Source organism: Vanacampus margaritifer, chromosome 8 (genome assembly GCF_051991255.1).
Source record: "Vanacampus margaritifer isolate UIUO_Vmar chromosome 8, RoL_Vmar_1.0, whole genome shotgun sequence".
Lineage (NCBI taxonomy): Eukaryota > Metazoa > Chordata > Actinopteri > Syngnathiformes > Syngnathidae > Vanacampus > Vanacampus margaritifer.
In genome coordinates this window covers 18,783,357-18,798,475 of record NC_135439.1, presented here as the reverse complement: position 1 = coordinate 18,798,475, position 15,119 = coordinate 18,783,357, and the positions used below count along the sequence as shown (strand labels likewise).

The window sequence follows — 15,119 nt, the reverse complement described above, 5'->3', positions numbered from 1 at the left end:
CTTGTGGCTAAATCGAGACGGCTCTGTGTTTTGTCTTTGATTTGTGTGCCTATGAGCCCAATCCCGAGTGTTGCCTGCCTGGAACAACTGTGCAGCTTGCTGGCCTCAGAGGTGCCAGCCTGATGGATATTGTGTGTGTGCCAGGCTGTGCGAGCCTTCCCTCCCCACCCACCCCTGCCCCGTGAAGATTGATCCCTCATTCCCTCCCATTTCTTTCTCTCACTCCCCTATGAGCCTCTGCCTTTATCAGAGTGTGAATAGGTGAAGCTTTCTGGCTCCGACAGACGGTCAGGGCTGCAGATGAGAAACATACCAAAGTAAGCAGCACACAAGATAACAAGCAAAAACTTATGGCAACTACGAGAGCAGCTCAGGATGAAAAAGTCAGGAGGATTAACAGTGACAACATGCTATGTGATGAGGGAAGTAGGAGAGAAATGCTGGAGGGGAGGAAAAAAATCCGGCAAAATTGAATTGTAAATTGAGAGAAACTCTCTCCTCCCTCTTTCCCTCCCTCTTGTATTTATCCGGTGTGAGACCACGCCTCTCTCCTTTCACTTGTCAGTGCGTTTCTAACAGTGAGCTATCTGCACCGAGGCTGCGCGGGGGGTGGGAAGCGATCCTCACTCAGGCGACGGGATCCGAACAGACCGGACAGGACTAGATGCTACCGACTTGCCGGAGCAGGTGTGTGTTTTTTCTATCTGTGTGCATTGTATGACAGAACACAAAAAGGAAGATGTGTATGAGCCTGTAGTGGCCGCTTGTTCCTCTGCCGGACTTGTCTCGTGTGTCGAAGGTGCAGTGCTGGAGCTTTTGCCCTAGTTTACACATGAATACTCTCATCTGTTCTGTCGGTCACTGATATTTGTCATGTGGCAGTGCTCATTGGGCTAAAACAAGACCGGACTTGATGTATTATGCGGCTGGCTTGATTCTAGCCTTTTGTGACTTGGAATTCAAAGGCAGAAGTTGGCACTTTACACTCTGTAGGATCTGTTTGTGTTTTAGAAAGTGTTTAAATCACTACGGTTTGCTGCATTTGGACACAGTGTTGGACGAAATGGTCACTTCTCCGAGCTTCGGTGTGGACTCTTTGTCTCAGTAGGTGTTGTTTTTAAAATACGGTATGTTCATTGTGTCAGCTTCAGTTTACTCAGCCAAATATAATCCGGTTGCAAGTGAGTGCTTGTCTAAATTTAGAGACAACTTCAAGGCTGAAAAACTACGGGTTTCCCCAGTAGGACACTTTTGGTTTGTTTACCTTTTCGACCCTTTTTTTTTTTTAAGCTACTCGCCATCCATCTATTCGAGGGTCGCCATTATTACAGCTGCCTCTCCCATACAACCACGCTCATATTCTCGAATATTCTCGCTATCCGTGTTTTGTCAATATCTTTATGGGTCAAGAGCTTGTGTCACCACTTACCACTAAGCTGTGGTGGTTATGATAGTGGGAAGTGACCTCCAGGGTGAAATATTAATGTTGGAGCCGGCTCAATGGTCCATGATGTTAGCAGCGATATGGGCGGATGGATGAACAAATGTGAGGATGGAGGGATGGAAGGAAGGAAGGAAGCTCAGGGAGATACATGTTCTTAAAGCATTCATTATTTATCACAACGCACTCTTCCATGGAAGCTCTAACCCCCACATCAACTGGCCTCTTTTCTCACTGAGATGCCTGAGGACTCAAGTAGGAGGATGCTCCCGCTAAGTCCACCTGTCTACTTGTCCCCAAGGCAACACACGCACGCACAATCGCCCATGCACGCCCACAGATGTGCATGACATTTTCTGCAAACTCACGGCATTAATAGGAAGTGAGCACAAAATCACAACCAGACCAGTAAATTCTGTAGTCAATTTGACTCTGTTTAGAGTGGGACCAAATAGCCTCAGTTTAGAGTAAAATTTATATGTACTTGAAAGAGAGTAAAATTAACAAAAAAAAGTCACTCAAGGTTGAGAAACAAATTCACAACCTTCAGCTTGGGAGACTGCCGCTCTACCACTTGAGCTACGCCACTCCTACTGTTTGTTTATATCCAAGAGGAGACCAAACACATTTTTATTTTACTCTCTTCCAAGTGTACATTTTTATTCTATTTACAGTGGGACCAAATAGACTCAATTTGGAGTCAAATTTACTCTACATAATTTACTGTGCACTCGTGTGCTTCTATGTCCGTACTGTATTTCCCACCGCCATCAGTCATCTCTTTCAGAGACAAATTAAAATCGCTCACAATCTAGGAGTGGCGACCTTGAGACCTGTTGATGGTGTTTGCCGCTGCCGTGCTGTGAATACACAAGTGACCGTGTGGGATTTGTAAGGCGCTTGACGTGCTGTTTTGTAAAGTGGCTGGAAAATGTGCAGAAGTGGTGGCGAGGTAGCCAAGGCACTCACATGAATATTTATTGTATGCTAATGCAGCGGCTGTTGACTCAAGCTGTTGATGAAGAAAAGGACATCGTCTTTATGGCACACTATCGATAAACGCATTGTGGATGGATGCGTCCACATCTTTGGACGCGGGGTGACAGGTGGTGGGTATCAGTGACAGCTGTCAAGGTGACACCACACAATGGTCTCTGTGGGGATCACACATGACGAGAGAATGAGATGCACCCGCTTCTGTCCATTTTACTGTCACCTCGACCAAAAGGGAATGACTGCTATTTTCTGCTCCTCTCTTGTTTAATGACCTTCTCAATTAGCAATCTGTTTACTTTTATATTCGGATATGTCCTGCTCTATAATCCCATACTTGCTGGCACCGGCTGAAAACCTCACAAATCAGATTTTTTTTTTCTTCAAAAAATACATACTATTGGTCAGTCCACACGTAGGGTGTTGTTTTTACTAATTACTGACCAACCTAAAGTGTTAAAAATGGCCTGCTCTCTTTGATGATGCAATGTTAATGATTGAACATACATGCCGTTTAGATATAATTAATTGCATGTCTGGCTTTTACTGATATGTATGATAGCATTAAGGTAGTGGATGTCCGTTTCACAGTAACTAAAGATGGGAGTTACAAATAAACAACTTAATGTAAGACCATTTAACTTCATCTTTGCAGAGGTGTTGGCAGGTTAAACAGCGTTGAATGTAGACGAGAACATGGTAAGTTCATTTTTCTCCTCCCTGCAAAAAATGACGACTATCGCATTCCACAGAAATACAGTGATGATGAAGCTACAGTATAGCGCAGCTGTACAACACAAGTATACAGTATTTTAACATCATTAATAAAGTATATTGGAAAAAGCACATAATGACCCCATATTGAACAATTCATGGGCAAAAAAGACAAGTGAATAAAAATATAGTATAGTATCAATTCTAATTTCCTCAATCAATTCGATTTCGATTCACAAGAGTTCATTTTGATTCGATTTTTTTCAATTCGATCCACTTCATTTCAATCCGATATTGATTAATTATGGAACATCAAGTTTTCTTAAATATCAAGGATATGATTAAAAAACTCTACAAATATTACATTCCAAATTACATTTTGCGGAGGAAGTAACTGGTTTAAGGATTTCGTTTTATAATCCCTTAAATGTTACACAAACATTGGGATCAGCAAGGATGAGATGAAAGTGTTTTCATAATTCTAATTCAAAAATTGTAAATATAAATTAGAAAGATTCTGAATTGTTTTTAAGTACAATAAGGCTGGTCTTTCATAAATGTAAGAAAATACTTAAAAAATACTTAAATTCATGTGAACAATAAATGTAAAAACCTTTAAAATTTTATTTTCTTATAAATTTATGGTGGAAAAGAGATATTAAAATAAACGATTCATGCTTTTATGAATTGATATGAGGCTCGAAAAGGAATTTTAGTATCAATGATTAGATTTTTAAATTTTTTTTATGAAGCCCAGCCCTATAAAAAACACATTTTGTTGAGCCAGGCAAATTACACTATACTGCTCTCCTTTGTCATAACAAGGTAAAGCTAACTTACGTTTAAAGGAATACAAGACTTATAAAAAACTAACCAGGTATTCTGGGAAATGGTTAATTTCAACTCTTCCCTGAAAAAAAATGTCAATTTATGTTGAACGATTATGATTTTATGGCACTTTTTTATGAATATTTTTGCATTAAGTACAGTATCGACCATTTTGGACTGTCACGTGATCATCCTGACGTGACGCGTGCGTAAAACACGCATACTGTATATGACATGGCCGCTAATGACAACAAAGCCACTCACGAGGACTACGACGCAAAAAATCCATCCATCCAACCATTTTCTTGGCCGCTTTTCCTCACTAGGGTCGCGGGGGTGCTGGAGCCTATCCCAGCTGGCTTCGGGCAGTAGGCGGGGTACACCCTGAACTGGTTGCCAGCCAATTGCAGGGCACACAGAGACGAACAACCACACTCACATTCACACCTAGGGACAATTTGGAGAGTTCAATTAACCTGCCATGCATGTTTTTGGAATGTGGGAGGAAACCGGAGTACCCGGTGAAAACCCACGCAAGCACGGGGAGAACATGCAAACTCCACCCAGGAAGGCCGAAGCCCGGACTCGATCTCACGTCCTCTGCACTGGGAGGCGGACGTGCTAACCAGTCAGCCACCGTGCTGCCCACGCAAAAAATCGATACTTAAATTTGTTTCCAACACTTTCAAATATCAATTTTTATCAATATTATCAGTTTGTTGTTGCTACCCTAAAACACGCTAAAATGGACTTGCCCGCCATGGCAACAAATGTACCAGTTTTTACACTGTTGTACTTTCTGTCACCAAATTGTGAAGTGCGACGGGGGAACGTCAGCTTCGGAATGCCCAGCAAGGAGCAACGCGGTCCCAAACTAGACTTGCCCCAGTACGACAATGAAGTTGCGCTTGCTTTTTTGCTTAGCGAACGGGAGCCTGTCTACGAAAATAGGGCCCTTTGTGTGTGTTCAGAATGAACCAGCACTTTGTAAAGCATTAGATAGATAGATGGATAGATAGATAATCATTAAATATAATATTATTTATTAATGTATATATTTTATTAGTAAAGGCTTACATTTTTACGCAACATACCCAAAAACCATAAATGAAGGTTAATAAGCACACCCTTCCACATCCCATTTCCACAAGATTTTACTGCTGGAGTGGGAATCACATTGTATGCATTCTTTGGCAAACATTAAAAGTGCCTGCCGTGAGTAGCGCTTCGCTTGTTCCAGTGTGATCTGCGGTTAACTGGCCATGCGCTGAATTAGCATCAGGAGATCAGTGTGTAAGTCTCAGTGCTGCGGCTCTAATGGTCGTATGGCAGAGGGGGCTCTTTTGACGATACCTCGCACACCCTCCCATCCCAACAAAAGCAAATACTGCACTGCTGGTGGGTCTTAATGTGTGCGTGCACATGTATCTGTGTGTGTGTACTTTTAATTCCAGTGTGGGTTGGCCATTTCTTAGAACAATCCAGATTCCAATCCTTTCCCTGTATGTGTCTGAGCTGCAGTGGTGCAGGTGCCTCACGGGTTGCTGCAGTGAGACCCCCGCTAGCCTTCAAAAAGAGCTCTTTCAGTCTCATGAGACTCACCATCATTAAATAGCAGAGATGATACTAAACCCTTGTAATATTACTACATTTTATATTGGGGCCGAGCTCCAATGACATTTTAGATCCCCGGGTCATCTGTGACCTTTTGCTGCAGTTTTGTCGCACTTGTGAATAACTTATGACAGTATTAACTTGCTAAAGGCAGCAAGTGGGAGGTTGGGAGCTCTTCATCCACAGCGATTCTGTCTGATAAGACAAATCTCATTTCCATAATCGTAATTACTAGCATAATTATTTTTATCTGCTTCATCCCAAGTTTGAGTGTCATATATAGATTTGAAGAGTTTTTTAATCTTCTTGTCTCATCTACCATCTAATGAGTGTGTGTCCTCCAGTATGTGCAACGGGCTCTTCAGGTGCGTGCTCATGTGCTTAACGTGGCAGACACACTCCACTCCTCCACGCGGGGATTTAGTGAAACATTCATTGAGAGCACTCAGACAACGACAGGCTGAGAGGCATGCACAATGTACCAAAGATGCGGTGGGATGTTTGAAAAGTGGATACAATGTTCTCAAACTCGGTTTAGTGAAAACATAACCCAATGAGCTCCAAAAATAACCCCCAGATTAGATTGTTGGAGGATGCGAGAAAACACAGCATCTGGAGGAAAGTGTTGGGAAAGCAACTCTCAATAATGATTACAACTTAGATTTATATCTCAATCAATCAGTCAAGGTGTGAAATGACTTCCCCCTAACACCTGCAATGAATGATGTGCTATCTTTAAAGAGACGTTATGAAATGGTTTCAAAATTAAAAGTAGTTCTCAATTGTCTGGATAAAAGGTGATATTCTTTCAACAAAAATAATATAGTATTACAATGCACTTAATATCCACATACTGTGGTTCAAATCACGGTGTTTGTGGTGGCAGGAGGGCGGACCGGTGTTCAGTCTTGTGCAAATGCACATTACGGTCTTCATTACCACTGATACATTTTTATTTCACGCGATGAGCGAAAATCCACTGACTTTCTGTGGTGCAATTAGAGCCCCATCACCACCCCAGGGAAGACTATGCCTTATGTGATGAATTCTCTTTGTTTTGTTGTTTGTATGTTTGACTACAATCCTGCTAGGGCCCTTTTATGGAAATTCTTACATGCAATGTATGCATACTTCCAGTTGTGTCATAGACATGGGCCAATGTCAGCCGTCCCTCGGGGCCACCTTGAGCTCAGGGCTCGAGGCAATTGCCAGGGTTGACTCCCCTGTTGTGGTGTCTCAGCGTTTGTGTACAGACTGTTAATGAATGGCACTTGTGAGAGGCCATCACTGGACACGACTTGCAAATTAAACTTAGCTGCCCAATCATAGGCAGAGAAATGTTTTAATGAGGAAAGCATAACTTGAAGATGATTTGATTGGATTGGATTGAAGTATATTTCTATCATGCAGTAAAAAACAAGAACCGGGGAAAAAAATCTTCTATATACTGTAAATGTGCCAAAATGAAACATCATTTAACTGAAACTATGATAAGTAACGACTTGTATGGTGCCACGAGTTCAGTAATACAATGTCACACAAAAAAGCCAAAGAAAAAACTAAACTACTGCCCTGAAAGTATAATTTGATGCATGTGTGGCAGGAGGTGGATCAAGCCCGCAAAGGGGTTTAATCCGGCCCGCGAGATGATTTTGTAAAATCAAAAAATTAGTATTGCCTGACCAATTAATCAGCCGGCCACAATCAAAACATATATAACACAATGCATTCTGGGAACAACATATATATATGCAAAACGGCTAGATAAAACACACCCAAAACTCATACGGGCAAAGTCTTGCCTCATTCCGTTTGCATTTGTGTTATTTTTGGAACAGTATATACAGTATATATCTATCATGATTTTATCGATCCAGCCCACTTGGTAACATATTTTTCTCCATGGGGCCCCTGAGGTAATATGAGTTTGACACCCCTGATCTACTGTACTTATAAATGTAATAGATTCATTCAAGTCAAAACATGCCTTCTTAACTAATTCACTCCCAGCCATTTTCACTGAAGCAACCCCCTTCGCTCTTGGCTGTTTTACTGGATTTATACTGATTTTGCAAGGCCCACAGAATACTGTGTTCTATTGCTATCAAAACATGGAACCTACCAAATTAAGATTAGTCTTGTCTTTCATCAGGAAAAAAAGTATAATATTTCTATTTGTTTCTGTTTTGCAGCAATTAGCATTAGAATATACCTAAGTTTCATCATTACTCACAAGCCTGTTCAAAACAGTAAGGAAAAGAGCTTGTTGCAACATGGCCCTGGTTGATCTCTTGTACTCTGCTGCCAACTGCTGGCCATTTTTTGTAATAACTACACTTTAAAAAACGGTTGGATCAAAAATGGACCAATTTGACCCAACTTTGAGCCATTTCTTGACTCAAAGTAGAGGATCAGTCCATTTTTGATAGTGATTATTTTTGACCAAACTGTTTTTAACGGAGTTTTTGTGTTTTTAGTAATTTTAGTGTTTTGTTTTTAGTGAACTCCTCCACACACCCTCTTGGGGTCTTGTTCACGAGTGAGTGAGGAGCTGAGCCGAAAGGCTCTCGATTTACAAATCGATCTACATTCCTACCCTCACCTATGGTCACAAGCTGTGGGTCGTGATCGAAAGAACAAGATCCCGGATACAAGCGGCCGAAATGAGTTTCCTCCGCAGGGTGTCCGGGCTCTCCCTTAGAGATAATAAGGTGAGAAGCTCGGTCATCCGGGAGGAACTCAGGGTCGAGCCGCTACTCCTCCGCGTTGAGAGGAGCCAGCTGAGGTGGCTCGGGTATCTGGTTCGGATGCCTCCTGGACGCCTCCCTGGAGAGGTCCCACCGGTGGGAGGCCCCGGGGACGACCCAGGACACGCTGGAGAGACTATGTCTCTCGGCTAGCCCGGGAACGCCTTGGGAACCCGCCGGAGGAGCTGGTTGAAGTGGCTGGGGAGAGGGAAGTCTGTCCTAAAGCTGCTGCCCCCGCGACCCGACCTCGGATAAGCGGTAGAAGATGGATAGATGTTTTTAGAGTGTACCATTGCTTTAAGCGACCTTTTCAGGTCAGAGGCTGCATCAAAGCCTTCTGTATGCTCCTGTATAAAAAACATAAATACGTTTTTTGGGACCATGGAAATATTTAAAATAGAACGTTTTATACGGTTTTGTGTGCAAATGAGTTAAACAGAGCTGATCTCAATACTGTATTCTATAGTGTTCATCTTACTTCAGTGTACCAGAACACTGGTCTTGTGTTTTCCCTTTCCCTTATTTTCCACACTCCAACTGTCTGTTTTTCCATTTCTGTGTCCGTCACCATGCCTGCGCCCCATGTTGAGCCTGGTCACAACTCCAGCACACACCATTCCCCGCACCCCCCACCCACACTTTGTGCCTCAGGGTACAGCAACCATTGTGTTGCCGTAATAAGGTTTATGGAATTACAGATCTCTGAAATTGGATTTTCTCACTCCGCCAAAGCGGTGTGACTACAGGTTTAAAACCTTGTGCATCAGGGGTACAAGTGACCTGCTTGTGAACTGCTTTTTCTCTACGACTGAATCCTCAAAATAGACTAGAGTGTATATTTGTTGAAAGTATACATGTCAATTAAATCAAATTAGAGTCAGACATTGTTTATTCTATTCCCAAGTAAATTCAACTTATAAACAAAAATAAAACTCGGCTTCTCTGCTCTCACAACTTTGCGTATTTGATGCAATTCTTACCCAGTGCATAGTTTGATCTACTTTGCCTGACACTCATGCTGAAGTAGTTCAAATCGCTTTAATCCCTCAAATCTGGCTGCTGGTGAAGAGATTCATTCTCAGTGTTGTATGGGAAATCTTCTATGCTTATCTTTAATGAATAGCGAGAGTCCTTTGCTATCCCGGTACAATCAAATACATCTTAACACATACCAGCTGCATTGTTCAAAAGGTATCGAGCATTAAGTAGAATAGAAGAGTAGCAGGGAAGTGAGGTAGAAATAGGGAAGGAGGTGAGACAGGCAAGAGTAACATTAAGGTGTTGGCAGGGACTTGGCATTCATTATGAGTATTCTATAGTGGCGGCTTAGTGAACTCTTAATTGGAAGAGAGAGAGCATTTGGGATAGGGGATCAATAGGGGCAGGGGGGTTCCAGCCCACTGAAATCAATCAGCCTCCTACCAGATGAGAAGGCAGACAATCAAAGAAAAGACCATCGGGGCTGCTGCACGTTTATCCTCCCAGCCAAAATTCATCTGGATCAACCTGAACAGATGTGAAGATCCATTCCAGCCCATCCCATTCATGGGGGCAGGGTGGGAGCTATCCACTGTTATTTAAAAAATTTTGATCTCATTGCATGACAAGCCCCATGCGATAATAGTGTAACCCTGTAAAAAAAAAAAAATAAAAGTATAAATAAAAAAATGTATATATATATAACTATTAAATATTAATAATAAATAGTCCATCCTCACTCACTGCTTCCAATTCAGTCACTTTACTTAAAACTTAGCCTTCCCTCTTTCCCGTACGACGGGGCTCCTTAAGCATTCTTCTCTTTTTATTACATAGCATAACATTAAGATAGTTGTTCCTAATAAAATATGAATGATTAACACACAGGGGTTCTACATTTAGGGAAATATGAAATCAATCCCCAGCATATTTTTACACTGCTGCTATAAATAGCCACTTTCTCCTCATTTTCTTCTCCCGGTAATAGCCATCTCTCTTCTCTCTGACTTTTTGATGTATCATGCTCTTATTCACATCAAGGACAAGGCCAGGTATCGCATTTTCTATCAGTTGTCAGGCTTGTCACATGACGGTGTTGCCCACAGCCTGTTTCAATCCATTCCTCTCTTCCTTCCTCTTCCTTCTTATTTATATTCAATCTGCCACTCCTTTGTCACGAGACAAATGAAAAGTATATCTCTGTTGCTGCATTAGCTGGCATGCACAAGGTAATGCGGATGTCACGTTGGGCCAAATAATCCTGTCAAAATAAATGATGTCTGCGGTGTCCTCGTTCTTGTGTCCCCGATCCAGAAATAAGACCCACAGAACAAAGCAAGCCATGACAGAGGCCGATGGTCTTATTGGGTTTTAGTGCTCCAGATGGACAGACGGACAGATTGACAGGCGCAGGTGTCCAGTCACCTCTCTTTGATGCCCACGAGTGGTTTGGCAGAACTATGCCAGAAAGGGAGCAGCTGGGATCAGAGACGTGCCTTGGCAGCAACATATATGCGAGCTTACCCGCTTCTCAGGCATATTCTTAGCCCTACTACACATACCACATGGCCTTTTGCATGTGTGCCTAGAGATTGTGCAAAACCTTATACCGGAAGAACACCCAAAAAGGAGTAATTAAAGTATGCAGGGTGGGCTCGTCTCACGTTAGACACTGACACCTACCTGTCCGATCAAAACAGAGATCAGACCACTCCTGTCAACAAGTCTTCACTTGGAGCTTACAAGTTCACAACCTGAGTCCAATGGAGATGTGGAAACAGTGAGAGGCAGTACGGTGGAAAGAACGGAATGAAAACAGCCAAGTGATTGCCTGGTCGCAAATGAGCACACCGAGCAATCATTAAATTCGTCAATCAGGTGTGGCAAAATAGCTCCTGGTCCTCCCTGAATCTTTATCTGGGCAATTCTTCCCTCTCAGTTTGGGAGCGGTCCTGTTCTATTCCATCATGACGATATGGGAGTTGGATCAAAAGTTTATTCATGTATTTATTTACTTATTTTTATTAATAATAAATATTTCAAGCCTAATATTTATGTAATTTTTTTACACGACAAACTTCCATTGTCTTTTTTTTACTTTTATTTTTAGATCATTTAAACTAACCATTCAAATAAATCAAACCAATAAACATTATATGATACATATTCAGTAGTCTAATAAAGCCTATTTGAAATGCATAATCATCAGGTTTATGTATTTAGCATTAATAAAGTATAATGTGTTTGTTGTTTTTGGTGAGCACTGGTTTTTGCCTTGGAACTCTCATGGATGTCGTTTTTTCCCAGTCCCTCCCACATTGTTGAGTCATGAACATTGACCTTAACTGAGGTGAGGGTGAATAGCAAATGTTGTCCTGGGTTTCTTCGCTTTGAATATATATACTTTTTTACACATAAAATAAAATCACCATTTCAATACTGGATTTTATGTATGATATGTATTTATTTGCTACTTGATATCTAAGCCTTTAGGCACTGTGATGCCATTTCCAGTCCACAACGTGGCAGGTGGCAAAATGGCCGCCTCCTGATATGGACAAAATATGGATTTTGCTGCTTAATTCATATTCCACAAATGCAATATTAACCAGAATGCTGTGTTTAGACTACTGGGCGTATAGAACATATTCTCAAGAACACTTTTGACTTGACTTCCCCTTTAAAGTGGCGAAAAAAGTAAGAATTTGAGAAGTGGGCAAATACTTTTTCATGGCAATGTATAGTGAGTTCTTCCAGATTCGTAATGAGAGACTGTGGGTTGATTGCACCTTATACGCTTGTTTAGAGCGTTTCATGAACGTCTTCAGAGTGTTGCCATTCCTACTGTTTGTAAGGAGAGGGCTTTTTTTGAACATCTCAACTGTTTGTGGTCGAAGTGATCCAGAAGGAATGTCACACATTTCAAACATAAACACTAAAGCCATGAATAGGTTTTATGGTCTGACTGACTCTTTAGCTTAGAAGATTTTTCATATGTGACAACTACTTATCCACCCTGGACTTTTTGTGTGTGTGTTTGCTTCACAGTGAGTGGCTTCTAAAGCAGAGGACATCTGGCTCCACTTGTTCTCAAAAAAGGTAAGATTAATGTTATACATAATACAAAATAAGTGAAATATTTCCAGTCAATTATTTTCGAATTACAATTTTGGGATGATTTAACAATTATCAATGTGAAGTAGTAGTAATGTTCTTTGTTCACCTGGAGGCTCTTTTCCTCACAAAAACATTTGCACTTATTAAGTCATTGGAGTATAGTTATGTAGTATAGTTAGTTTAGTTATGACTTTACAGTACAATTGAACAAGCAGCTAAGCGTTTGTGTCACCTGTCTTCATTTCAGATAGATAAGAATAGAATAGGCTGAGACACATCATTGCTGTCATATTCAGTGTGTCTGCATCCTATATAGCTCATTATTTGTTTGCTATGGAAACCGATTTTGACCTTTTTATACTTGTGTTTTTTATGCATGCTGCTTGTTTGTACAAGGAAAGTGTGTGCAGCACTGAAGCGTAATTGTAGAAAGGTGATCTGCATGAAGTGCAATCTGTTAGTGTTTTTTATTATTTATCAGCCATAAGCAGTCAACCTATATATACTCACCCAGCACATCAGGGAAACCTGCACAATATAATAACATAGTGATGCTGAATTTAGATTTACGCTGTCAGAGAGGTACAATATTTTCTTTATTATTGTGGATGCATGCCGTGAGAATGTGCAGGTGTGCCTAATGAATTGTTTCGTGAATGTTTGTGTTACACCTTCAAAGGGGAATACATTCAAGCTCAGATTATTGTTCCCGTTTTGGTCGATTTGTCATACCTTGGAAGAGACCAATAATACAGCAGACTTTGGTTCACCTCAACACATTTTTGTTTTTCTGTGAATTCCTCACATCCAGAGGCAGCCCGGGCATCTCTGTATCCTCAATTCGTCACCTCATTTTATCTGTCTGACAGTGATTAGCACAAAAAAAGAGAGTGCTTATTGTTGGCTCCTTTGGATGAAGCTGCAATGGTATAGCCCTGTAGTGGTCCCGGCACATTTCCCCGCTCTGGTTGTCAAGGCTGTATGCTAATTAGGAAGAGATGGGGATGGAGTGAAATGAAAAGGCGTAGAAGACAGAGAGCAAAAAAAAATATAGGAGCATTAATGAGCAAGCCAAGAAGGGTCAGAATTATTAAACCAATAGCTGAAAAAATAGCCTTCACTTCTGAAGGCTTTAAGCTGTAAACCCGCTTTCATCTCTAAACAAGTGAGGATAGCAGGCCATGTTTCATGCTTGAAATTAGTATTTGAAGTCTTGTTTTTTTTTTCAATGCCATATCAAATAATGAATTATTTTTGACATCTTACTGACTGGAGCAATTCAGCATGAATCAAAGCACATGAGTCATATACAATCATTTGAATGAGCATAATGGTCAGCTGTCCATTTAGCAATTTAAAAAAATACAGGCAAAATACGCTGGCGGGGGTTTTCTGTTTCCTTTTCTTTTTTTTGCCTCAGCGACATTGTCAAGACTCGACAGGTGAATGCTTTGCCTTTGGTAAGCTATTCTGACACAGCTCCCATTTCTTCCTTTTCTCATTTTCAGCAGTGCAGAAAGCCAAAGGTATTCCAATCTGAAAACCGTTTCAAAGGCACAGTTCATCTGGCACATGTAGACCTACCTCATCAATTCACTTTTCTATCACATCAACTCGCCTTCCGTTGAGCTCAGCTTGCTTGTGGGCAGATTTGTTTTTGCCTCATTCCTCACAGCTGGTTGCATGTGAGTGATCTGACGTGCTTTCATATCCTGCGAGGGACAAGAGGTTATTTTCCCTTTTCAACGAGACCAGCTTGTTGTTTGAGGCTGTTTCTCACCTCCTCCCCGACGTATGCGTCGCACGTTTTTGAGAACTATGCGATCCCTTTACTGACCCTCATTTTCTACATCAGCAAGACTAGAAGTGCCAGCTTGCTTCCATGCTCCACTGATTAGAAGTCAAATATTAAAGTGCTGTGTTGTGAGCTCAGCCTAATTGATTCCTTCCGCATGGTGCACACATAATGGCCTGACAGCAGGCGATACCAGGCTTTGTCAACATTGGGCAAGCTGCCCAGGACAGCACCCCAGTGAAGACCCCCGGTGAGTGTGCCAACCTGGGGCCCCACATGCGAAGAGGCTGCTTGGCAGACTCCTGAGGCTCAACATAGAAGGCAGCTCATTGTCGGTGTCATCAGTCGCCTCGTTACTGGCAAGAAAGGGGTTGGCAAGACAGAGTGTGCATTTTGCATCATGCAAAAATGTATTACTTTTGAATAAGTCCAATGAGTACCTTTTCAGAATTTCTCCCTTTCCCTTCCTCTGTTAACACAACATTAAGATAATTGCCTTAATAGCTTTTAATGACACACGTTTAACAAGGAACTAAACAAACAATGCTGATCATCCACGTGAGGTGTGCACTCGGACCAAAATAGAGACAAGACATGAGAGTTGGTTAACAGAAAGTATTTTTATACAAAAATACAATTAACAACAGAGAGCAGGGCGGGATTCAGATGGAAACACTTTAATGGAGAAACCTTGGCTAAGAACCTTGAGCGGGTTGGACACAGCGAGCTCCAAAGTACAAAGTAAGCACAGCTAGCATGGCTGGATGCAGAACACATGGAAAAACAGCTTGCATGGAAGAGAAGGGATGGGAAGCCTCGGCATGCGTGGATAAAATCTCGGCACTGTTCTATATGACAGAATAAAGGCCTATATGACAAAATAAAAGTGACA

General features: G+C 41.6%; 1 protein-coding gene across 1 annotated transcript in view; it reads left to right on the top strand.

Annotated features, from left to right (window-relative positions):
- The first annotated feature begins 565 nt into the window (after nucleotides 1-565).
- The window catches only part of sulf2a (sulfatase 2a), a 50,694-nt gene continuing 36,140 nt past the window's right edge, over nucleotides 566-15,119 (top strand). Inside the window, exons 1-2 of the mRNA XM_077573853.1 lie at nucleotides 566-687; nucleotides 12,364-12,414. The gene's annotated coding sequence lies outside the window, so the exon portion shown is untranslated. The remainder of the gene's footprint in view (nucleotides 688-12,363; nucleotides 12,415-15,119) is intronic.